At 44.5% G+C, this 27,135-nt stretch overlaps 1 long non-coding RNA gene across 1 annotated transcript in view; it reads right to left on the bottom strand.

Annotated features, from left to right (window-relative positions):
* Window positions 1-2,304: 2,304 nt before the first annotated feature.
* The window catches only part of LOC141129795 (uncharacterized), a 40,506-nt gene continuing 15,675 nt past the window's right edge, over window positions 2,305-27,135 (bottom strand). Inside the window, exons 4-5 of the long non-coding RNA XR_012241868.1 lie at window positions 4,129-4,306; window positions 2,305-3,752 (exon numbers count right to left, since the gene is read on the bottom strand). This is a non-coding gene — a long non-coding RNA (uncharacterized lncRNA). The remainder of the gene's footprint in view (window positions 3,753-4,128; window positions 4,307-27,135) is intronic.

Raw genomic sequence — 27,135 nt, 5'->3', positions numbered from 1 at the left:
ACCCTTTGGGCTCCTTCTCCTAATTTCGTGTTAGTAGAAGTTTGGTGAGTATTGATTTGCGCTTTTCAGTTTGTGCTTTTCAGTTTGTCCTTTTCAGTGTGTTTCTGAACGCTGTTCGTCAACCGGCCATGTTGTGGAATCGAAGGAGAGAATGTGCTATTATTGGCCTTGGAGTTATTGCTTTGACCCAAGTCCAGTCCAGGAACAGGAGGAGGAGGATTTCTTGGACCAAAAATTGGTTGCTTTATTAATCGTGACCAATTATGTCATATGCCTTTGCTGAGGGAGCTCCAGGAGAATAATCCGAATGATTTTCGGAATTATCTCCGGATGACAGACCCCTACTTTCACCAACTCTTGGCATTGTTGACCCCCTATATTAAGAAGCAGGACACATGCATGGGGCTTGCCATTACTCCTGAGCAAAGGCTCATAGCCACCTTGCGGTACTTGGCAATGGGGAGAAGTCTCCAGGACCTCAAGTTTACCACTGGGATTTCCCCCCAGGCTCTGGGACTCATTATTCCAGAGACCTGCTCAACCATTATTCAAGTCCAGCAGAAGGGCTATATTCGGGTACATTTTTTCCTTTAACATCACATTCTATGTATTTAATGTTTGCTAATGTATTGTATTAATTTCTTGATTCCATAATTAACATTATTGTAATATGCTGTGAATATCCTCTTTGTCCTTGTGCATGCTGTAAGCTTTTCCAGCTCCTTTTTTGGCCTACATGCATATTTTCCTTCACTAACCTCCCCAGCATGCTATCCTGGGCCCATACACACCTAGCCTAGTAACTTGACAATGTTTTTGTCAGCTACATTTTTGTGCTTACCCTAAACACCCCTAAAATGTGTCCAAATGTTATTGTTGTCCTCTAATTCAGGCAGCATCCAAACTCATTTGTAACCCCCCCAAAATGCTAAGTCAACAGATACAAATACTCTATCTGCTGACTTTGCAAAACCCATACACACTATCCCTCTTTTGTGGTCATATTTCTGGATGAATTCACCAAAGCATTTAGTGCAAGGGCCTGCCTGATTACCTTCAAATTGTAACGTAGAACGTTTTTATCTCCTATTATATTGATAGGTTATTTCTGAATGTCAAAATGTGCTGCAATTTGGACAGTGTGTATCCATATTTTTGGATTATGACACTTCTTACCTGTCCACTGGGCTGCCAATAGTGTAAGGAGGAGCTGGCCAAAGTATCACACATTATTTATCCAAACAGCTCTCATGGAGGTGGAGAGGGCTACCTGTCCAAAACATCTACCCATTACCTCCCCTCACCATAACATTTTTAGAATGGGCCACCAGAGGGGGGTGAGGAATCAGATAAGTTGGCCTTACACTTTTGTGTTTAAATACTCATTTAAGTTTTATACTTATGTTTGCCAAGCATATTTGTGTCAAATCTTCTTGCAATTTTATGTGCAGAAGTAGTAATGCCTGTTTCCTTTTTTAATATACAGTTTCCTTCCAACCCACAGCAATGGCAGGACGTTGCAGCCCAGTTCCATCATCAGCGGGGTTTTCCCAACTGTGGTGGTGCTATTGATGGAAAACATGTCCAGATTGTCCCACCACCCAACTCTGGCTCATATTATTTCAATTATAAGGGCTTTTGCAGCATAGTCCTGCTAGCTGTAGTGCCTGACACATATGAGTTCTTGTTTATTAATGTTGGGAAGAACGTCCGCAACTCTGATGGAGGAGTTATTATGCAGACAGAGTTCTACAAGTGGCTCCAGAATGGCACCTTAAACATGCAACCTGCTGAGGAGAATTTTGAGGGCCTCAATTTAGTTTTCGCTGCAGATGAGGCCTTTGCTCTGGGGAAACATCTTATGAAGCCGTTTCCTATGAGGAACCTCACCCAAGAGCAGAGAATATTTAATTACGGGCTCTCTCGTGCATCCTCTCCAGTCAGTTCAGGCTTTTTTTAACACCAATTAACCTGGCACTATACAAAATCAACCATGTGGTATTGTGCTGCTAGCACTCCATAGGAATGCTAACAGCTACCTTGCCCAGCTAATGCAGACCCTGAATTGGCAGGCCCAGCTAAAGACGCTGCAGCTCGGCCATCTGTGGGCGTGATGACAGCTCTAGAATCTGAATGTACTGGATTGCCCTCCCAAAATGCCAGAGATATACGTCAAAAATACCTTGATTATTTTGTGGGTAGAGTCTTGGCAGCAAATTGGAGCTGATCCTGAATAATAATAATTTTATTTGATCATAAACTCATATTTAATTTGAACAACTGTTGTCTGTGTTTCTTATCTGTATAATATGTTCTCAAATGGCCTTTATTTTGGCCACTTGCTACAATAGTGCAAACGTACCTTATTTGCTACATGCGGTGACAATCTCTTCATCAGCTAACTATTCTGGTGCTGTGGGTCTGCTACACACACACACACAATGTTTTTGTTCTTAATTGATCTAATGCATGAATTTCAAAAACATTGTGCCTTTTCAACTCCTTTAATTTTTTGGAGGCCACATTTAAGAGCGCATTTTCACTGTAACTACAACAACTTACAATACAAATACACTGGTATTGAGCATTGACATAATAAGGCACATATTGTTTAGTAAAAAACATTTTACTCAAAGCACATTCACATGTGCATTTTGAGGTTTTATAACAAACTAACATCTTGGTGTATAGCATGTATGTTTTCCATTATTTTGCCTTTTTTGTGGCTAAACAGGCATGTTCGAAAACATAAGATACACATCCCCAACTTAGGAACTTGCAAAGTTCGAATTTGGTAAAGTGAAGGCCAAATGAGACATTAGTATCCCAAGACCATGTGGATGTTGCTTTCCTCAGATGAGGTGATCTCACCCCTCTCAAAGCCAAAATTTGAAGCCACATACACGTAGAGGCCGAACTATTACATATCCCTTATGATCCCCTGCCAAAAATGTGTGTAGTTGCAAACATGTTATTTTAGAAACCCCCAAAACACAGTGTGTCAACATGTGCTATCTCTCATCACTGGGTATCAATAGACGCGTTTTGTGGGTGTAACCCCTTCCTCATACCTAAAGTAGGTCAGAGGAAGGGGTTGCACCCCCGAAACACGTCCATTGATACCTCATGATGGGAGCTAGCACATGTTGCGGTGTGTTTTGGGGCTTTAGCAAACTAGATGTAGGGAAATACACATTTTAGGCATAGGATCATGAGGGAAATAAGAATGTTATGGCACAATTTGTGGGCATCTTCAAATTTTGGCTTTGCTATTCTTAAAAACACAGAAAGATTACAATTCACATTACTTAGGGCAGCGTTTCCCAACTCTACTTCTCAAGATGCAAACCCAGGTCAGGTTTTCTATATTTGTTGAATTTGGCACAGGTGATGCTGTTATTTTCAATGTTAGTAATTCACACAGTCGTTTTTAGACTGAGGAACATACAGAAAACAGGGCCTGGTGGTGCACCTAGAGGAGTGGAGTGGAAAAACACAGTTCGGACACTAAACTTTATCATTTAAAAGTCCAAAAAACATGGTAAATTTTAAAACTGCAAACAGGAGCCAACAAGTGAAACAAAAAACTTCCGACCAGGCAAGAGGAAATTAAAATTTGGCAAGAATGTTTACAAAATCACAGATTCTTCGCTGTAAAGCAGTGGCAGCCTCCTTTATTTGCTCAAGATACTTCAAACAATGCAACATATCTGCACTCATTTGGCCAACTGTGCATCTTGGAAGATCATGACCTAGTAAGAAGAGAAAAAAGCATTAAGGGAACGATGGTCAAGTGGCCCTACATAGTGAGTTATGGTCAAGTTACTAGTCAAATTCAGGAAATACTTGCCTACCCAGTCTATTGTTGCTTGCAACCTGCTTGCCCTTCAGACAACTACACTACTAGGAATGTACACACTGCAACTACTCTGTAATCTTGGCCCTGGTGCTTGGGTATCCAAAACTCTGGTACTTAGCAACACTGCCAGCTCCTTCCACCTCTTCCTTCTCCATTCTAATGTTAATGTGCGCTACATACTTTGCTAATGTGTGGAGTAGGTGTTTTGTTTGTTCAGCTAAACACTCGACATCTTTACACATTTGAAGCCAGATTCCAAGAATACTTACTTGCGCAAACAAGAGGCTCTCCGAATACTTTCTTCCACTTCCGTGTCGCTTTGGCCCTCAGTGTGACTTGCGTCAGGGGATTTGAAGTCCACAACAGACAGGTCTGTGCTGGGTCCAGGAGTCAGATCACATGCCTCCAAACCAACATTCTGGGTGAGCTGACCACACTCACTTTCCTCTAAAAAGAAACAATGTACCATTCATTAACCACTTCAGCCCCGGAAGAATTTACCCCCTTCCTGACCAGAGCACTTTTTGCGATTCGGCACTGCGTCGCTTTAACTTTAAATTGCGCAGCCGTGCGAAGTTGTACCCAAACAAAATTGATGTCCTTTTTTTCTCACAAATAGAGCTTTCTTTTGGTGGTATTTGATCGCCTCTGCAGTTTTTATTTTTTGGGCTATAAACAAAAAAAGAGTGACAATTTTGAAAAAAATTCATTATTTTTTACTTTTTGCTATAATAAATATCCCCCAAAAATATATAAAAAAATGTTTTTTTCCTCAGTTTAGGCTGATATATTTTTGGTAAAAAAAAAAAATCGCAATAAACGTATATTGATTGGTTTGCGCAAAAGTTATAGCGTCTACAAAATAGGGGATAGATTTATAGCATTTTTATTTATTTATTTTTTTTTAGGAAATTTTTTTTTTTTAGTAATGGCAGAGATCTTTATTATGACTGCGACATTATGGCGGACACATCATTTTGACACATTTTTGGAACCATTGCCATTAATACAGCGATCAGTGCGATTAAAAATGCATTGATTACTGTAAAAATGTCACTGGCAGTGAAGGGGTTAACACTAGGGGGCGGTGAAGGGGTTAACTGTGTTCCCTGGGAGGTGATTCTAACTGAAGGGGGAGGGACTAACTACAGGAAGTGACAGATCGTGGTTCCTAGCTAATAGGAACACACGATCTGTCACTCCTGTCAGAACAGAACAGCGAAGTGTGTGTTTACACACACTCGTCCCTGTTCTGTGTCTCCTGGTCATGATCGCTTGTCGCTGGCAGTCATCGCGACTATTGGCCACGAGCATCGGCACCCCCCGCTGCACGTGCCTGCTATCCAGACCCCGCGAGCCCATGTACAATAACGTGGTTTCGCGCAGGGGAGCCAAACCGGCTGCTTCGGAAGCGGTTAAGCCACCCCTAGTCCCATCTGTTTCTAGCATCCATTTTGCTACATTAGTTGACCAACTTTGCGCTTGGTCTGATGACAATGTTTGCTCTTGACTAGTGGACTCCACCATGCTGCACATGCTGTGTTTTTTTTACAGTGAAAAATGCATAGAATAGAGAAGGTGATGTCATTTTACAGAGGGCAAACACTGGACAAGTGCCAACATTGAAAAAGTCCTGCAGTTGCCCTCCACCCCTCTTGTCTCCTATGGGATAGGGGATATATGATGATCATTCTAGCAGGTGTGACTGTGATCCCCGGGGCCTCTGCACTACCCATGTCTACACTGGCAAGGCTGCATTAATGGGCACTGATGAGCCAGGCAGCAACCAGAAAGTTTTCTTTACCCCTTAAGTTCTGCCCTAAGCCCATGGCCTTTGGCCCACCTAGAATCACCCCTGTTGGTGGCTAAATGAGTGCATTTGAAGTTTTCTCATTTGGTCCTTTGTTCATTGCACTGAAAATTCACCCTGCTAAACGGCGGTGACCTTGTCTAAAATACTGTCCTTTTGTCCGTTCGTAATTGCGAGCTTGCAGTCGTAGTTGTGGTTCTCCAGCATGTGCACCATCTCCACCATATCACCCTTGCTAATGGGGTTGTTTTGAGCCTCCTATGAGCTCCGCCACCGTGGGGATGCTTGTCATCCACCGATTCCACCATCTTGTCCCTTCTGAATGTTCCGCCGTGTGTGTCGCATGCAGAAGAGAGATGTCATGCCCCAGCCTCATGACGCACTGAGAGCGGAGTTTCAGGCATGCTGTCACGTACCAGGCTGGAGGCTGAGGTGAAAAGAGGGCTACCCTTGCGGCTGAGTGCAGAGAACCCCTGGAGTTGGAGACAGGTGCTATGCCCAGAGATGCACGAGTTGCCTGCCAGTGAATCGGTCTGATAGTTCCAGGAGAGGACACTCAGGAGCACCCAGGAGCAGAGAAGGTGGTCACAGCCAATGAGTCCCTGCAGGTACTGGCAAATCTTAACAGGTGGAAAAGCAGAAATGTCGTCGGAAGCCAGGCCGGTGGTCAAACACAGGAAGTCAGTCAGAAGCAGAGGCAGGAGGTGTAGTTGTGATCAATCCAGGGTCTAACACAGGAAGTCAATCTGGAACAGACAAGAGCAGGTCCGTGAAACAAGCCGGGTTCAGAGCCATGAGACAAGCCAGAGCAGGTCAGGGTAAGCCGGGTCAGTAACAGGTAATCAAGCAAGAAACACAGGAATACAGGAACACAGGATACAGAGCTGACGATAATCCAGCGATTCATGAGAGAAACTGGATATATAGGCCAGCAAAACACTGGTAATTAGCACGTTACTAACGTGTGTTCGCCGTTACGCGCTGATTGCTAATGCGTATGAGCAGATTTGTGCGGCCATAATGGATATTGGCATATCTGCCAGTTCTTCTCCGGTTTCTTCCCTGACACATGCACAGTGTATATAAAGCCAGAACACACGGTCGATGGAACAGCCGTAGGAACGATCTTGGAGGGAAGGACGTTTGCTTGCAAACGCAAGGAAGGAGCCATAAAACGAAGGGACAATTTGAATTTGGGGCATAGGTGGTTAGTGGCCTATACTGCTTAGATTGAGGCCTATATTGGGACCAGCTTATGAGTTAAGGTGTAGTTGTGATCAAGCCGGGGTCAAACAATCCCTATTGAAATTCATGCTTGAACATAATATATTTACTTTCAATGGCTCCCATTACCTCCAGGTGCAGAGGGTTGTGAGGGGAACTTGTTGTACCCCATCGTATGCCAACCTATACCTGGGGGAGTGGGAGAAAATGTTCCTGGTGGATGAAGCCCTGTCAATGTATACAGACCACATTTTGGGGTTTTTCCCTTTAGTAAATCAACCCCAATGTCTCTCAAGAATGAATAGAAAATACTTTGATTTAAGTTTTATAATGTCCCATAATGAGCAATGCATTACATTACGTGGAAATCTATAGAGGGGAAGGGGGTTCCCTTCTCAGCAAACTCTATAGAAAACCCATGTCCGCAAAAGCAATATTACATACCACAAGTTTTCACCCAAAAGCTCTTATAGACTCAATACCATATAGCCAATTTCTTAGGGTGAGACGAAATTACACTGATGACACCATCTTTAAGATAGAAGCAGACAAGATCCTGTTATTCACATGACTCTCTTAAGTGATCTTACCAACAGGCATCCACACAATCGAGAAAAAACTTCTGTATTAAGAAAAAAACAAAAAATGAAGTCAACCCTCTAAGAATAATCACAAAATACACGAATCAACAACAAAATGTAAAAAACACTGTGGAGAAATATTGGCACATGCTTGCATTAGACTCATTTCTGGGACAATTTGTGACTGAAAAACCTCTTTTAAAAGAGCAGTCTCTGTTAGGGATAAAATCGTAAGCAGTGAGTTCAAAGGGGAAAACAGAAAAGATCACTGTAAATACAAAGGAACTTACATATGTGGGACATGCCACTACTGTAAATTCATGCTTACCCAAAAAAATCAGATCTTACCCAATGGTCAGACCTATTCAAAACATTTCGCTAATTGCAAGACGTTTGGATTAGTGTATATGTTCCACTGTTAATGTACCTAGAATGCAACCTAGATCTCCCGCTTGGTCGGCATACCAAAATCGTTCAAAATGGCAGGTTTCCAAAAATTAAGTTCCTCATTCTAGATCGTATACACCCCAACCCTAGGGGAGGGGATTGGAACAAAGCTCTTCTCCAGCTAGAGCTACGCTGGATCCATAGATTAAAGGCGACACAGCCACCAGGCTTGAATGAAGCCATTTGCTTCAAGCCATTTTTCAAGGGTTTCTCCTCTGGAGGAATGGAGAAATAATCTTGCTGATGTCTGTTTACATATATTGGATATCCCGTTATGTCTCCCCTTAAATAGTTTGTGAGGGAATCAGCATATATGCACACACCCAATTAGTTATGCATGCATGCAGGTGCCCATATAAACTATCACAAGTCATATCATACCCAGTTACCATCCTGCTGTTCGTGTTACTGCATTTACTGTATTTGTATTCATATATACAAGTTGTTGTACATTATGTATTTATATCAAAATGTTTCTCAATTGCAATCTACTTGCAATGTAATGCCTGTCAATCTTTCCATGCTTAACGTTTTCTTTCCCTTTCTCTCCTTACAGAAATCCTTTTTATAAAATATTACAACCCTTTTTTGCAATGTCAGCCCTCTGGGTGGTTGCTCTCCCTTTTCCCTTCCCTTGTTTCCATCCCCCTTTTGACATGGGCCTATCCTGACAATCGCCCGGCACACAGAGCCGCCCATTTCATTGAACCTGTGGCAGCACTATCTGAGGTCTGAGGGGCTAGATTTACTTCGCCGGACCTCCATCTTGCTCCACCTAGCGGACATAGGCAGTCCTCCGGTAGAGCTCTGTGAGTCAGCGGGTGTGGTGGACGTGACCTCGTTTCGGCGTGCAGCGGTCACGTGGGCGCGCCGGGACGGGGGGCCGGGATAATTAGCCCTGTCTTCCCTCCCATCTCCCCTCTTATAAGCTGTGCTATTGACAGCTGATTGGGGAGGGAGGGATATATAACCCTGTGTGTCCACTCATCCCCACATCCACCTGAGGATTTTCACCCCTACCACACTTACTTGTACTAATTATTATTTTATTTTTTGGTTGAATAATGATTTGATTTGTTATATATTCTATATTTTTTGATGCATAGAATGCACTTTTTGGTTAAGTTCTATTGGCAGATAGCATGTCTAATTTTATTTGTTTTCTTGTTTTAATGCCCAATAAAAAAATTGTGTAAAATAATACTTGGCTATGTGTTTTATTTCAAATGACAGTTTGGGAGTAGGCCAGTACATTTTCAAAAATACAATGTAAAATTAACAAGGGACACCAACATAGTTGTATCTTTGATATTAAAAACTACAGGATAATAGTGCTGTGGTAACTTGGCCAAAAAAAAAGCATAATAATATTATTCTTGATATCACTAGAAAACAAAATAATTTTCAAATAAGTTTGCCATAACGCCATCAGTATCACCAGCAAAGCAGCTTCATTATTATCCCATTAAATAAGAAAATTGTGCGCTGCATTTCGATAATTCATAATTTGCTGCGTCACGAATGTTAAATCTCCATTACGAACGCTAGTTTACTAGGCTGACCGCTTCCGGCTCATCCTTGCTTCCGAGCATGCGTGTTTGTACTTTGGACTTTTGTGTGACGGACTTGTGTACAGATGATAGGAAAATCTGACAACAGACTGTTGTCCGCCAAAAATTTACTAGCCTGCCATCCAACATTTGTTGGTGGAAAGTTGGACAACAATTTTCTGTTGGAGTGTACCAACGGTCGGATTTTAGGCCAACAGTCTGTCATCACACAATTCCCTGCCGAAAATCCGATCGTATGTACGAGGCTTTAGAATTGGTAAGCTTCAACATAATAAAGGGTTAAAGTAGAACTATAGGCAAACTTTTTTTTTCATTTTGGAGATTTCTCTTCACATCCGGTCCCATAGCCAAACAGGAAGTGAGAGGAAATTCCTGAAAATGAAGGAAATTCCTTGGGGACCCCTAGGTCACCAGAACTAGTGTCCCCATTGGAAGATTTCCCCCTCTATTACTTTTCTGTGGACAACCCAAAGTTTTGGGATTTTCTTTTACTTTCACTTTCAATGATAATAGTAAACAGCACAATTAGACCCCTTTCACAGTGGGGCTGCTAGCGGCCTAAGAAGGGGTTAAAAGCACCCATGTTGCTGCGCTTCCAGAGCGCTTTTCAGGCACTCTCATTTCAATGGGCAGGGCATAGTGGGAGGGCTACATACAGTGCTCCCAAACTGCCCCAAAGATGTTGCTTGCAGGACTTTTCCTAACCTCCCACAAGCACACCGCCCCAGTGTGAAAAGTCACACTGAAATGAATGGGAGGTGTTTGTTTTAGGTGCCTTACAGGCGCCATTTCTAGGGCTAAAACGCCTGAAAACCGCCTCAGGGTGAAAGGGGTCTTAGAGAGGGTAAATCTCCTTAACGGAGGCACAGACAGCAATCAAAATTGACAGGTGTTCTAATCTATCTCTACTCTATCCAAAACTAAAATAAAGCCTTTAGTTATACTTTAAGGGCCTTTCACACTGAGGCAGTTTGCAGGCGCTATTGCGCTAATAATAGCGCCTGCATACTGACCTGAAAGTGCCGCTGCTTTGCCTCCAGTGTGAAAGCTCCGAGGGCTTTCACACTGGAGCGGTGCACTAGCAGGACGGGAAAAAAAGTCCTGCTAGCAGCATCTTCGGAGCGGTGAAGGAGCGGAGTGTATACCGCTCCTTCACCGCTCCTGCCCATTGAAATCAATGGGACAGCGCGGCTATACCGCCGGCAAAGCGCCTCTGCAGACTGTAATACTGACAGTAAAGCGCCACTTATAATAGCGGCGCTTTACTGCCGCCGCCGCCCCCGCCCCGGTGTGAAAGGGCCCTTAATGGCTGGTGTCTCTGGGGTAACAGTGTGTGCAATGGCATACCTACCCCTGAATGACTCATTTCCTGCTTCTGGATGTGATATATGCAGGAAGAGGTGGGACCTTGTGATCTCTTTTTGTCTATGAGAAGTGAGCAGTGAGGATGATCTGTGTCAGGATGTAAGCTGGGTTGTAATAGCGGAGTTACCCCACAATGGGACCCTGGCATGGGTCTGAGGGTTGGGATACCTGTATTACCTTGTGGGGTAGCAACTAATCTAATGAAAGGTATGGACACCATGACACAACACAGCACAGCCCTTTACAGTTTTTATAGAAAGGGAGAATAGAAGTGTTATACTATTTCAGAGTGTTGTACCAAATGTATTTCTATGGAAACTGCAGCAAAACTGTAAATATATTTGTTTAACTTCAGTAAAGAAGTTCTGGCTAAGAACAACATCTGGTATGATTTACATGAAGAAAGCCTGTGCTTCTACAGTGTAATGGTGAACTGGGGAATTAAGTTTACTACTACAAGTTAACCCTTTGGGTTATGAAGTCAAGAGTAACAAGAAGGAAGAGCAGGGTTGCCATATCATCCCATTAATCCAGGACACATATTAATTACACAGGTTCTGAGGCTAATTTATTGCAGATAAGGCACCAAGTGAGTTTAATTACCACCATAATCAGCCACAGAACCTGTGTAATTAATGTGTGTCCTGGATTAAAGGGATGAGGTGGCGACCCTACTTGGGAGTGGGAACGGTGGTAGCCAGTGATGGAAGTTCTGTGAGTGTGGTGGCCTGGCATGTAACACATCCTACCAAGTGGCCAGGTTCTTATCTTAGAGCCCGCTGCAGAACAGAACCCTTCTAGGAACTGGGCCTGGAACTACAGTGTGCGAAGCCTCGTTAAGTGCGGGGATTCCACTCTTTACCTTTGTTTTGAACCTGATCAAGTGAACAGTGTGAGGAAGCTAGTGGAGAGACTCAGTGTTCAATGCTGCATCTCTCAAAATGTCTTTGTAGTTGGTGCCAGGACAAGTGTTACAGGCAGATGTAAAGAAAATTATTCTTCTGTATATGGGACCACAGTGAAGTAGTCTGGCCTCTGGCCATGAGGGGGAGCTGAAACCATATGAGTAACAGTACAATACAATCGGCATGCAGTTTTCCTATGCTAACACAATAATTAAGGTATTTTTTGGGAACAAGGATTGTTACCACATACATAGTGAATAGGATCATGTTTGTGTTTGTGTTTTTGGTGGTAATATATATATAATAATTCTTAGTGAATGCACATGTTGCTAGATATACTGTCTATATCTGTCCTACTGTGCATCCCATGGTTGCTTCCTGATTTGACCCAACTTATTAGTGACACTTGGACCTCTGTTCAGGTGCACGTACATACAGCACTTGGTCCTGTTCTAAATGGTGCCCCTGTTGCAAAAATAAATGTACCTCTTCATATTTGGTAATACTGGCTGTAGCTCCTCCCCAGTCTGAAGCCCAAATTATGTGGGGCGGAGGTACAGTGAGCACTGAACTCTCACTCCCTTTCTAAGCTGACTGTTCCTTCACTAATATAAATGAAAATAAAAAAAAAAAATATATATATATATATATATATATATATATATATATATATATATATATATATATATATATACACTGTATTCAGTTTAGCTAGATCCGTTCCTGTTATTCTCTTCCTACTGACAGGCAGGCAGGTGTTTTTACAGTATTTACAGTATTTACAGTTAGTGTACTGTGTCCTTTGCACAGTGTGCACCTAAAGCTACCTGAAGACAATTGCTGGTGTTCTTCTTATCCTATTAATACCACAGGCAGGCAGCTGCAGTGTTTACAGTTAGTGTACTGTGTCCTTTGCACAGTGTGCACCTAAAGCTACCTGAAGACAATTGCTGTTGTTCTCATACTAATAATACTACAGGCAGGCAGTTGATTCTGCTAGCTGCAGTATAATCAGTATATATATATATATATATATATATATATATATATATATATATATATATACACATCCCAGCTTTGTGCAGCTACATCTCACTGCAGGCCATTAGTATGTCTGGAAGGCCAACAAGGAGAGGCAGACAGTCACAAGCCAATAAAAGAGGGCAAGCAGGCTCTGTGTCTAGAGGCAACAGTGCTGGTCATGGACATGGCGCATCCTCATCAGCACGTGGCTGTGGGACACGCTTGTCCTTTTTTTTCTTTTTTCTTTTTTTTTAACCACAGTGTTGGGTACATGCTCCAGGAGGATGCCCAGCGTTTTGAAGGCTCCGATGATGGTACCCAGCTAGAGGAAGGCAGTAACGTGAGCCCAGAGAGAGGGGGTGCCCAAGAAGGACAGCAACCTGGCAGTCATGTTCCCCCAGCTGCAGCATACTGCCAGCTTTGCTCCAGTGATGAGGAGGGAGGGGATGATGAGGAAGTCTCTGACTCCATGTGGGTGCCTGATAGGAGAGAGGAGGAGGAGGCACATCTCCAATGAGGCAGGATGCCCTCCACGGGCCAGCTTAAGGGCAGCACACCGACTGCATCATACCGCAGAGCTCCGCATGTGCAGGGCGCTGCTGTCTCTGGGAGTTATTCCAAAAGTTCTTTGTTGTGGGCCTTTTTTGAGACGAGTGCATCAGTTCGCACCGCTGCTATTTGCAACATATGTCTCAAGCCCATCTCGCGTGGCCAAAACATCACCCGCTTGGGCACCACATGCTTGACCAGACATATGTCGACCTGCCATGCAGTTAGTTGGCAAGCGTACCTAAAAGACCCACACCAAAGAACAAAGCGGACCTCTCCTTGCTCCTCATCAGCTGGGATCTCCAACCCCACTATACCTTCAGTCCTCTCTGAAACCTGCACTGAGAGGAATGAAGGTGTAGAATTAGGTGTGTCACAGCCAAGTACTTGCGGGCAATCTGCTATCGGTACACTGACACCAGATTGTACCAGGCAAATTTCCCTGCCCCAGCTGCTGCACCGCCGAAAGAAGTTTGCTCCCAGCCATCCACATGCCCAGCAGTTGAATGCTAGCTTGGCTAAATTGCTAGCACTTCAACTGCTGCCTTTTCAGTTGATAGACTCGGCCCCCTTCCGTGAGTTTGTGGAATGTGCGGTTCCTCCGTGGCAGATTCCCAAACGCCACTTTTTCTCACGAAAGGCGATTCCGGCTCTCTACCAGCATGTGGAAGGCAATGTCTTGGCTTTGCTGGACAGGGCGGTCAGCGGTAAGGTGCATATTACCGGTGACTCATGGTCCAGCAGGCATGGACAGGGACGTTACCTATCTTTCACTGCGCACTGGGTGACTCTTCTGGCAGCTGGGAAGGATGCACGACAGGGTGCAGTAGTGTTGGAGGTTGTTTCGCCACCACGCCTCCAAAATTCTAGTAGTGTGATTCTGCCACACCTCTCTCCTCCACCCCCTCCTCTTCTTCTACCTCCATGGTCTCTTCCTGTGCTGATTTGTCCTTGAAACCAGCGGTGCTCCATAGGCGTTCAAGGGGCTACGCAAGCACGCAGGCAAAAAGATGCCATACGGTGCTTGAGCTGGTGTGCTTGGGGGACAGGAGCCACACTGGGGCAGAGATTCTGTCAGCTCTGCAGGGGCAGGTTCAGAGGTGGTTGACGCCACGCCAGCTTAAGTCAGGAATGGTGGTTTGTGACAATAGCACCAACCTCCTCTCCGCCCTCCGACAGGGACAACTGACCCATGTGCCCTGTTTGGCTCACGTCCTTAACTTGGGGGTGCAGCGGTTCTTGGGCAGGTACCCGGGCTTACAGGATGTCCTAAGGAAGGCCAGAAAAGTCTGTGTGCATTTCTGCAGGTCATATAATCCAGTGCTCGTCTGGCTGACCTCCAAAAAGAATTTAACCTGCCCAAGAACCGCCTAATCTGTGACATGCACACCAGGTGGAACTCAACGTTGGCCATGCTGCAGTGGCTGCACACGCAGCAGAGGGCCATCAATGAGTACCTATGCGACTATTGCACCAGGACAGGGTCAGGGGAGCTTGGTTTTCTTTCCCCATGCCAGTGGGCTATGATCAGGGATGCATGCACTGTCCTGTCACCATTTGAGAAAGCCACGAGGATGGTGAGCAGTGACAGTGCATGCATCAGTGACACTGTCCCTCTTGTCCACCTGTTGGAGCACACGCTGCGTGGAATAATGGACAAGGCACTTGAGGCAGAACAGAGGGAGGGAGAGGAGGTCTTCCTTACCTCTCAAGGCCCCCTTTATCCAGACAGTGTTTCTGCGTGCCCGCCGATCACACAGGAAGAGGACGAGGAGGAAGATTGTTTCAGCATGGAGGTGGAGCCTGGCAATCAGCTTCAGCAGCAGTCTTCAAGGGATCATTTACAGTACGAAGAAACCCATGGACTTGTACGTGGCTGGGAGGAGGTGGCTATGGATCATGTCATCTTTAGGACCGAATGCCTCAGCAAACCTAAGCTGCATGGCCTCCCTGATCCTGCAAAGCCTGCGGAAGGATCTTCGTATTCGTGGTATCAAGGGGAGGGATCATTACTGGCTGGCAACCCTCCTTGATCCACATTACAAGGGTAAGGTTGTGGACCTTATCTTGCCGTCGCAGAGGGAGCAGTGGATGAAACATCTTCGGGAGGCCTTGCAGAAAGGTGTGTGAAACGCGTTTCCAGAGCCTGTGAGGTTACAATTTCCTGGTCCTCCTGGACAACGTGTTGCTGAGGCTTCGGTCAGTCACAAAAGAAGAGGTGGAGAAGGTGGCCATCTGACCGATGCGTTCAGACAATTTTTTAGCTCACAGCCCCAAGGTATGATGGGTTCCAGCAACCATGGTCAGTGTCTGTTTTACATGGTGCAGGAATACCTAGGGGCAAGATCTGACTTGGACACCTTTCCCACCGAAAATCCTCTGGCTTACTGGGTCTTGAGGATGGATCACTGGCCAGAGCTTGCACAGTATGCAATTGAGCTACTGGCCTGTCCTGCATCCAGCGTTCTTTTGAAACGCGCATTCAGTGCTGCTGGAGGCTTTGTAACCGCCTGTCCACCGAATCGGTCAATCAGCTGACCTTCATAAAAATAAATCAGTCTTGGATCGCCAGCTACCAAGCACCTGATGCTGATGTAACCAAATAATTTTTTTTAAAATGTGAGACTTCAAGACTGCCTATGCTGATGCTGAGTGGCTATCCTGTTATGCTGAGTGACAATCCTCTTCCTCCACAATTTTCATGCTGATAGCTTGTAAGAACATTTTTGTTTCTGGGCACCGCCACCAGTGGCTAAGGCCCAATTTTTCTGCCCCTGTTTAACAGGGGCGTATAATTACAATTTTTGATGCAATACTTTGCAGCAGGGCCCATTCCTGCGCTCCAACTATAGTATCTGTGAGGGGTTGCAGTGTTGTGGCAGCAGTGGCTAAGGCCCAATTTTTCTGCCCCTGTCTAACAGGGGCGTGTAATTACAATTTTTGATGCAATACTTTGCAGCAGGGCTCATTCCTGCGTTCCAACTAGAGTATCGGTGAGGGGTTGCAGTGTTGTGGCACCAGCACCAGTGCCCAAGGCCCAATTTTTCAGCCCCTGTTTAACAGGGGCGAATAATTAAAATTTTTGATGCAATACTTTGCAGCAGGGCTCATTCCTGCGCTCCAGCTATAGCATCAGTGAGGGGTTGCAGTGTTGTGGCACCAGTGCCTAAGGCCCAATTTTTCTGCCCCTGTTCAACAGGGACATGTAATTACAATTCTTGATCTAATATTTCACAGCAGGGCCCATTCCTGTGCCCACCAAGAGTAACTGTGAGGGCTTACAGTGTTGTGGCAACACCTAAGGCCCCAATTTCTGCAGAGTATATAGGGAAGGCCCCTACTTTCAAACGTCCAACTTACAAACGACTCCTACTTGCAAATGGAAGGAGACAACAGGAAATGAAATCTACCCCTAGGAAGGGAAATTCTCTCCTGTAAGAGTTAATATAGGGAAACACCCCAAATTTTCAAAAAACATTTGTCATTGGGACAGAAAGTGAGGTGAAATCTTCTGAAGAGGTGCACAGACAGCAAAACAAATGTTACAGGGGTGATAACCCTTCCCTATGTTTTCCAAAAAGCTTAAAAATAGATTTTTTTGGCTGGAGCTACACTTTAAAAATGTACCAGTTCAAAATTACAAACAGATTCTACTTAACAACAAACCTACAGTCCCTGTCTTGTTTGCACCGCCTGTATACTGCTGTTCAGAGTATATAGGGCCTGGGGGCCCCACGCCTTTCCTTTTTTTAATTTGGGTGCGGGGTTCCCCTCAATATCCATACAAAACCCAAATGGCCTGGTAATGGACTGGGGGGGGGGTACCCACGCCATTTGTCTCACTGATTTTGATCCATATTGCCAGGACCCGACATTACATTAAATCCGCATGCAGTTTTAAATGACTTTTATTCCTTTACAAATGTCATTTTGTGCAGGGACTGTTCTAAGCACGGGAAACACGCGCCACTTTACAGGCATACTATAGACACGCCCCAGGTACGATATTTAAAGGAATATTTCACTTTTTTTTTCACTTTAGGCATCATTAAAATCACTGCTCCCGAAAAAACTTCAGTTTTTAAAACTTTTTTTTGCAGTGATACATGTCCCTGGGGCAGGACCCGGGTCCCCAAACCCTTTTTAGGACAATAACTTGCATGTGAGTTGTACCTGTTTACAGTGGCGGCGGGTGCTCAATATTTTTGGGAGGGAGCGGCAAACAAACCTGCCCTCTTCACTTGCACCACCGCCCCAGGCGGCGGCGATCAGAGGCCTTACCTAAGGGGATCGGTTCACCCAGTTCCCCTGACCACTGGTCACAGGCAACGTGAGATTGAGAGTATGCTGAAGAAAGAGCTGGGGATTCTTCTCCCAATCGAACAGGAAGTGGGTGCTGAGACTCCCTGGCCAAACGGGTCTCAGGGAGGAGAATCAGGAAGACAATAGCAAATATTCGCTATTGTCACACAACTGGGTGGGCTCCCGAGCCCTCCCTTTTTTGAAGCTAATTAGAGCCTCAGGTTCTAATGATGTACTTAAAAAAAAAAAACATTGAAATCCATGCATCTGGCACCCTGCATTTAGATTGGGGGGCAGGGGCATGGATTAAGCTTATTGATGGGCCACCACTTCCTGTTTATCTACAACCCTCTCTTCTCTACAGCCTTCCAAAACATACATTTTGCACAGGATCTCTCAACTATGAACAGGATCTCTCAACTATGAAAGTTAGGGGGCAAGGATCTGAAATCTCCCACTGCAGAGCTCAGTGAGGAGAGCTCTGAGCCCTGATTGTAGACAAGGGACACACACCCCTCCTCTTCACAGTACATGGGAACATGACCAGCTGTGGCTGTCAAAGTCTGTATGCTTTAGCTCTCCTCCTCCATCACCAATTATCTCTTGGAGTCAGAAATGCAGATAACAGAGGAACAAGGCAGCAGAGAGAGATCACACTAAGTGCTTTGGATAGAAACACAAAGTATACAGCATAGAAGGATCATATTTCATGTCTGAGGTTTGCAATCACTTTAACCACTTCAGCCCCGGAAGGATTTACCCCCTTCCTGACCAGAGCACTTTTTACAATTTGGCACTGCGTCACTTTAACTGCTAATTGCGCGGTCATGCAATGCTGTACCCAAACGAAATTTGAGTCCTTTTCTTCCCACAAATAGACCTTTCTTTTGATGGTATTTGATCACCTCTGCGGTTTTTATTTTTTGCGCTATAAATGGAAAAAGACCGAAAATTTTGAAAAAAATGATATTTTCTACTTTTTATTATTAAAAAAATCCAATAAACTCAATTTTAGTCATACATTTAGGCCAAAATGTATTCGGCCACATGGCTTTGGTAAAAAAAATGTCAATAAGCGTATATTTATTGGTTTGCGCAAAAGTTATAGCGTCTACAAACTAGGGTACATTTTCTGGAATTCATACAGCTTTTAGTTAATGGCTGCCTATGTCATTTCTTGAGGTGCTAAAATGGCAGGGCAGTACAACCCCCCCCCAAATGACCCCATTTTGGAAGGTAGACACCCCAAGGAAATTACTGAGAGGCATGTTGAGCCCATTGAATATTAATTTTTTTTGTCCCAAGTGATTGAATGATGACAAAAAAAAAAAAAAAATTACAAAAAGTTGTCACTAAATGATATATTGCTCACACAGGCCATGGGCATATTTGGAATTGCACCCCAAAATACATTTAGCTGCTTCTCCTGAGTATGAGCATACCACATGTGTGGGACTTTTTGGGAACCTAGCCGGGTACGGGGCCCCGAAAACCAAGCACCGCCTTCAGGATTCCTAAGGGCGTAAATTTTTGATTTCACTCCTCACTACCTATCACAGTTTTGAAGGCCATAAAATGCCAAGATGGCACAAAACCCCCCAAATGACCCAATTTTGGAAAGTAGACACCCCAAGCTATTTGCTGAGAGGCATGTTGAGTCCATGGAATATTTTATATTTTGACACAAGTTGCGGGAAAATTACAAACTTTTTTTTTTGTTTTTGCACAAAGTTGTCACTAAATGATATATTGCTCAAACATGCCATGGGCATATGTGGAATGACACCCCGAAATACATTCTGCTGCTTCTCCTGAGTATGGAGATACCACATGTGTGGGACTTTTTGGGAGCCTAGCCGCATACGGGGCCCCGAAACCAAGCATCGCCTTCATGATTTCTTATGCCCCGTACACACGGTCGGACTTTGTTCGGACATTCCGACAACAAAATCCTAGGATTTTTTCCGACGGATGTTGGCTCAAACTTGTCTTGCATACACACGGTCACACAAAGTTGTCGGAAAATCCGATCGTTCTAAACGCGGTGACGTAAAACACGTACGTCGGGACTATAAACGGGGCAGTGGCCAATAGCTTTCATCTCTTTATTTATTCTGAGCATGCGTGGCACTTTGTCCGTCGGATTTGTGTACACACGATCGTAATTTCCGACAACGGATTTTGTTGTCGGAAAATTTTATCTCCTGCTCTCCAACTTTGTGTGTCGGAAAATCCGATGGAAAATGTCCGATGGAGCCCACACACGGTCGGAATTTCCGACAACACGCTCCGATCGGACATTTTCCATCGGAAAATCCGACCGTGTGTACGGGGCATAAGGGTGTAAATTTTTGATTTTACTCCTCACTACCTATCACAGTTTTGAAGGCCATAAAATGCCAAGATGGCACAAAACACCTCAAATGACCCCATTTTGGAAAGTAGACACCCCAAGCTATTTGCTGAGTGGCATGTTGAGTCCATGGAATATTTTATATTTTGACACAAGTTGCAGGAAAATTTCAAGCTTTTTTTTTTTTGCACAATGTTGTCACTAAATGATATATTGCTCAAACATGCCATGGGCATATGTGGAATTACACCCCAAAATACATTCTGCTGCTTCTCCTGAGTACGGGGATACCACATGTGTGGAACTTTGTGAAAGCCTATCCGCGTATGGGGCCCCAAAATCCAAGTACCGCCTTCAGGATTTCTAATGGCGTAAAGTTTTGATTTCACTACTCACTACCTATCACAGTTTTGAAGGCAATAAAATGCCCAGATGGCACAACCCCCCCCCCCCCAATGACCCCATTTTGTAAAGTAGACACCTCAAGCTATTTGCTGAGAGGCATGTTGAGTCCATGGAATATTTTATATTTTGACACAAGTTGCGGGAATGTGACAAATTTTTTTTTTTTTTTTCCACAAAGTTGTCACTAAATGATATATTGCTCAAACATGCCATGGGCATATGTGGAATTACACCCCAAAATACATTCTGCTGCTTCTCCTGAGTACGGGGATAGCACATATGTGGGACTTTTTGGGAGCCTAGCTAGCTGCATGCGGGGCCCCGAAAACCAATCACCGCCTTCAGGATTTCTAAGGGCGTACATTTTTGATTCACTCCTCACTACCTATCACAGTTTTGAAGGCCATAAAATGCCAAGATAGTACAAACCCCCCACCCCCAAATGACCTCATTTTGGAAAGTAGACACCCCAAGCTATTTGCTGAGAGGCATGGTGAGTATTTTGCAGCTCTCATTTGTTTTTGAAAATGAAGAAAGACAAGAAAAAAAATTTTTTTTTTCTTTGTTTCTTTTTTCAATTTTTAAAACTTTGTGACAAAAAGTGAGGTCTGCAAAATACTCACTATACCTCTCAGCAAATAGCTTGGGGTGTCTACTTTCCAAAATAGGGTCATTTGGGGGGGGGGGGGGGGTTGTGCCACCTGGGCATTCCATGGCCTCCGAAACTGTGATAGGCAGTGAAGAGTGAAATCAAAAATTTACCCCCTTAGAAAGCCTGAAGGCGGTGCTTGGTTTTCGGGGTTCCGTACGCGGCTAGGCTCCCAAAACGTCTCACGCATGTGGCATCCCCGTACTCAGGAGAAGCAGCAGAATGTATTTTGAGGTGTAATTTCACATATCCCCATGGCATGTTTGAGCAATATATCATTTAGTGACAACTTTGTGCAAAAAAAAAAAATTGTCTTTTTCCTGCAACTTGTGTCACAATATAAAATATTGCATGGACTCGAAAATGCCTGTCAGCAAATAGCTTGGGGTGTCTACTTTCCAAAATGGGGTCATTTGGGGGGGGTTGAACTGTCCTGGCATTTTATGCACAACATTTAGAAGCTTATGTCACACACCACCCACTCTTCTAACCACTTGAAGACAAAGCCCTTTCTGACACTTTTTGTTTACATGAAAAAATTATTTTTTTTTGCAAGAAAATTACTTTGAACCCCCAAACATTATATATTTTTTTAAAGCAAATGCCCTACAGATTAAAATGGTGGGTGTTTCATTTTTTTTTCACACAGTATTTGCGCAGAGATTTTTCAAACAAATTTTTTTCGGAAAAAACACACTTTTTTAAATTTTAATGCACTAAAACACACTATATTGCCCAAATGTTTGATGAAATAAAAAAGATGATCTTAGGCCAAGTACATGGATACCAAACATGACATGCTTTAAAATTGCGCACAAACGTGCAGTGGCAACAAACTAAATACATTTTTAAAAGCCTTTAAAAGCCTTTACAGGTTACCACTTTAGATTTACAGAGGAGGTCTACTGCTAAAATTACTGCCCTCGAACTGACCTTCGCGGTGATACCTCACATGCATGGTGCAATTGCTGTTTACATTTGACGCCAGACCGACGCTTGCGTTCGCCTTTGCGCGAGAGCAGGGGGGGACAGGGGTGCTTTTTTTTTTTCCCTTTATTATTTTTTTGCTTTTTAATCTTATTTTTAAACTGTTCCTTTCATTTTTTTTAATCATTTTTATTGTTATCTCAGGGAATGTAAATATCCCCTATGATAGCAATAGGTAGTGACAGGTACTCTTTCTTTGAAAAAATTGGGGTCTATTAGACCCTAGATTTCTCCTCTGCCCTCAAAGCATCTGACCACACCAAGATCGGTGTGATAAAATGCTTTCCCAATTTCCCTATGGCGCTGTTTACATCCGGCGAAATCTAAGTCATGAAATGCTTGTAGCTTCCGGTTTCTTAGGCCATAGAGATGTTTGGAGCCATTCTGGTCTCTGATCAGCTCTATGGTCAGCTGGCTGAATCACCAGCTGCATTCTCAGGTTCCCTGTTGGGACAGGAGAGCCAAAGAAAAACATGGAAGACGGTGGGGGGGCATTCCCTCCCACTGCTTGTAAAAGCAGTCTAGAGGCTAATTAGCCGCTAGGATTGCTTTTACATGAAAGCCGACCGCTGGCTGAAAAGAATGAAACCAAGATGATACCTAAACCTGCAGGCATCATTCTGGTATAACCACTCAAAGTCCAGCAACATACCAGTACGTTGCTGGTCCTTGTTAGGCATATATTGTAAACTTTTTTTTCATGCAGCCTGTGGGCTGAACAAAAAAAAGATATTGATTGGTGGGTATGCCCACCATTAGAATACCTCCCTTCATCCACCCACTTCTAATGATGGGCATCCATGCACCGTTTATATATGCCGAAGCATGGGGGCATCCTCCCACAAAAGGTAGGAGCAAATCGCTCCTCCACCCACTGCTGCCCCCACGCTTCAGCATATATGCTGAAGTATGTAACTGTGGTGGTGAAATCACCTCCGACAGCGCTGGAGTCACGGCTTCATGTATCGTGGGAGCAAACGCTGTTGCTGTCAAGATAAATAAATCTGCGCTGCAACTGAATGGCGTACCTGCTAAGCAAATGATGGTTAACAATAAAACAAAGTAACATTACAGTATAACAGTAAGAATTACCATACCTGAAAAGCAAATACAAAAAAAAAATAGTAAAAAATAAAACATTTAACGCAACCTGTGCCTAAAATATATATATGCCGACGCATGGGGGCAACCTCCCGCAAAAGGTAGGAGCAAATCGCTCCTCCACCCACTGCTGCCCCCACGCTTCAGCATATATGCTGAAGTATGTAACTGTGGTGGTGAAATCACCTCCGACAGCGCTGGAGTCGCGGCTTTATGTATCGTGGGAGCAAACGCTGTTGCTGTCAAGATAAATAAATCCGCTCTGCAGCTGAATGGCGTACCTGAAAACAAAAAATAGTTAACAATAAAACACGGTAAACAGTAAAGTATAAAAAAATTGCATACCTATAAAGCAAACATGATAAAAACGTAATAACAATAAAACATTGCAGAATAGAATACAGTAAAAAAGAGCAGAACAATAGAGAGAGAATAATAAAACGACAACTATTTTTGTTTTTTTTATTTTATATATTTTTTTGTGTTTTTTTTTTTTACTTTTTTTTGGTTTTTTTTTTTAAACTTTTTTTGTAACTTTAACTTTTGTAACTGGTACCAGGTTTGGGTCTCTCAAAATGCGATGACATCTTGGGAGACCCTGTGAACGCGTGTCCTAGTCTGTGCAGTGCTGTACCCTACGCTAAAACTCAACTAGTGTATGGTAGCATTCAAAACATTCACCAATGCAAAGAACAGGATTGTCAGGACAGGAGGGACAATAATACCGGGTGTCATGCCTATATCCGCGCTTGCTGCAGACACAACTTTTTTTTGGGGGGGCTCGCTGGGTAGGGGTACTCGGGAGGACATAAAGAAAATGCCTCTCATGCAGCCGGCTTAGTGCATTTGGTTGGGGAAGGTGATGTGGAGCACCGTCTGGAAACAGAAGGGCTCTGACGATCTCTTCCTGGAATTTAAGGAAGGATCCAGTCCGTCCTGAAGCTCTGTATAGCACATAAGCGTTCAGCAAAGCCAATTGAAATAAATAGACACTTTTTTGTACTAGCGTCTGGCCTTACGGGCAACTAGGTACGGCGCCAACAACTGGTTGTTGAGGTCCACCCCTCCCATGTTAAGGTTATATTCGTGGACACAGAGGGGTTTCTCCACAACACCAGTCGCCGTAGTAATTTGGACCGTCGTGTCTGCATGAAGGGAGGTAAGAACAAAAACATTCTTATTATCCCTCCACTTCATAGCGAGCAAATTATTACACTGCAAGCAGGCTCTCTCCCCCAGCCTAAGATGGGAATCTACAACCTGCTGGGGAAAGCCCCGGCGATTAGGTTGCACGGTGCCACATGCTCCAATCTGATGATCAAAAAGGTGACTAAAAAGTGGCACGCTCGTGTAATAATTGTCCACGTACAAGTGGTACCCCTTTCCGAATAAGGGTGACACCAAGTCCCACACAATCTTGCCAGCGCTTCCTAAATAGTCAGGGCAGTTTGTCAGCTCTACGTAACTATCTTTGCCCTCGTAAACCATAAAACTACATGTATAGCCTGTGGCCCTGTCACAGACCTTATACATCTTGACCCCGTATCTGGCATGCTTGCTGGAAAGGTACTGTTTGAATGACAAGCGGCCAGAAAACTTAATCAGGGACTCATCAACACAGACAACTTGATGATTTTGTAGAGCCGATCATATCCAGGGTCTCCACGAGGACGACAGAGTTCATTGTTGTTGAAGTGCATGAACCGCAAAATCTGCTCGTATCGTGCCCTGGCCATGGAAGCAGAGAACACAGGCATATGGTGAATTGGGTCAGTGGACCAATTTGACCGCAACTCACTCTTTTTGGTTATGCCCATGAGGAGGGAAAGGCCCAGAAAGATCTTAAATTCGGAAACCGTAATTGGTTTCCAATCTCTGGCAAGGGAGGACTGGGGAATAGTGGTGATGTGTTGACCAGCGCACAAATTGCTTTGGTCCACAATAGATCTATAGAGATCTTCGGTGAAAAACAGTGAATAAAAATTCAGTGACGTAAAATCAACTGTTTCCACCTGAATGCCGGGTTGGCCAGTGAATGGGGGAAGTACGGGTGCTGCAGAAGTGGTGGGTTCCCAATTAGGATTGGCGAATGCAGCAGGAAGGGCACTATGGGCATGACGGGCCTGTGTTCGTCTTCTTGGTGGCAGCGAGACACTACTTGTGCTTGCCACCTCGCCAGCTTGAACTGCACTTATGGGACTTACCACGTCACCAAGTGTTACTACATTGCTGGATCTACGACCAGGGTGTACTAGGCCGCTTGTGCTTGCCAGTTCACCAGAAGGAATAGCAGCGCTAGTACTTCTCTACTCCATACGAGGGACCTGCGGTTCTTGCACTTCAAGGACAGAAGAAGAAGTTTGGGGTCTGACCTTGGCAGGGACCACAACTCCGCCGTCAGAGCTATCTGTCATGGAGCCGCTGTCGTCTACAGGATCTTATTCTGAGCCTGAATCTGACAGATGAGTGACTTCCTCTTCACTATCTGTCATGCTCAGAAACGTGTAGGCCTCTTCACTAGTGTGCCTTCGATTTGCCATTTTGGGCTCTAAATTTAGTGGTACACTAGTGAGACTCACAGGCAAAAAAGCTCCTGACTGTTAGCGACTGTATCAAAATGCTACCAACAAAAACTGTTAGCGATTGCAGGGATCAGGCCTAACTCTGCAAACGCTGCAGTTATGTGTGTTTGGTGTTTTGTAAGTGACAGTGATCGATCGATACTGCACCTGGGTGGGCTGGGCAAGGCTGGGCCGAGGGGCAAAACGCAGATGCTAGCAGGTATCTGGGCTGATCCCGCTAACACTGCGTTTTTGGGAACCCTAAACTGCTGGGGACGCTAGTATAGATCTGATCGGATCAGATATTGATCCGTTCAGATACTATACCACTAAGGAAGTTGTATGGTGCGTGCATGAGTGTTAGCAGTACTGGCGCTAATCTGACACTGCCTGGGGCGACGTAGACCTAAAACGTAACTTATATCACTGCCGGGCGATTAGGGGGTTAAATCTTTATAAGGTAATAAACGGCGGGTGCCCTGAAACTATAATAAACAAACTAACTAACCAGCGTCACCCGTAACAGTTATACGGTGATCACTGGTGAAAGGGTTAACTAGGGGGCAATCAGGGGGATAAAACCTTTATTGGGTAGTATATGGGGGTCTCTGTCGCTATAAAACACTGACGGCGAACCTATATACTTACCTCCCTAACTAGCGTCACCTGTGACACTAATACAGCGATCACAAAAACGATCGCTTAGTGACACTGGCGACGGAGGGTGATCAAGGGGTTAAAACTTTATTAGGGTGGGTTAGGGGGTACCCTAGACCTAAAGGGGGCTAACCCTAACTGCCCTACCACTTATAACTGTCACAAACTGACACCAATGCAAAAAAAAACTGATATTAGTGTCACTGTGACAGGGGGTACAGGGGGGTGATCGGGGGGTAATGGAGGGTGAAAAGTGTGCCTAGTGTGTTCTACTGTAAGTGTAGTGTTGGTGCAACTCACATTGATGTCTTCTCTCCTCGGTGCTGGAACGAAAAGACCGGCTTGAGGAGAGGTGACATCACTTGCTCTGCCGCTGTTTACATTACAGCAGCAGAGGAAGATTTTCATTCATTGGGAGCGATCGCGAGGGGGTGGCCACGAATGAGTGGCTTCCCCTTCAACCTGGATCGCGCCCCTAACAAAGCCGACCGCCTCGGGCACCAAGGGGGGGCGCGATGTGCCCCCCGCCCGCGGGAGGCAGATCACGTGCCAGGTACGTGATTTTGCCTGCCCATGCCATTCTGCCGCAGTATATCTGCGTTAGGCGGTCGGCAAGTGGTTAATAGGTGTAGTGATGGGGTCTCTGCGTGTTTAAACTTCCACACATTTCACCCTGCTGGTCAGACATCCATTTTGGCACACTTTCCCAGACAATGAACAGTCTCTTGCTTGTTTTTGTTGTTTTTATAAGGGGATTAAACTTGGATGGGGAAAAGGGACACGAGA

The sequence above is a fragment of the Aquarana catesbeiana genome, linkage group LG02 (assembly GCF_042186555.1).
Source record: "Aquarana catesbeiana isolate 2022-GZ linkage group LG02, ASM4218655v1, whole genome shotgun sequence".
Taxonomy (NCBI): Eukaryota; Metazoa; Chordata; class Amphibia; order Anura; family Ranidae; genus Aquarana; species Aquarana catesbeiana.
This window is presented reverse-complemented; position numbering and strand designations above follow the sequence as displayed.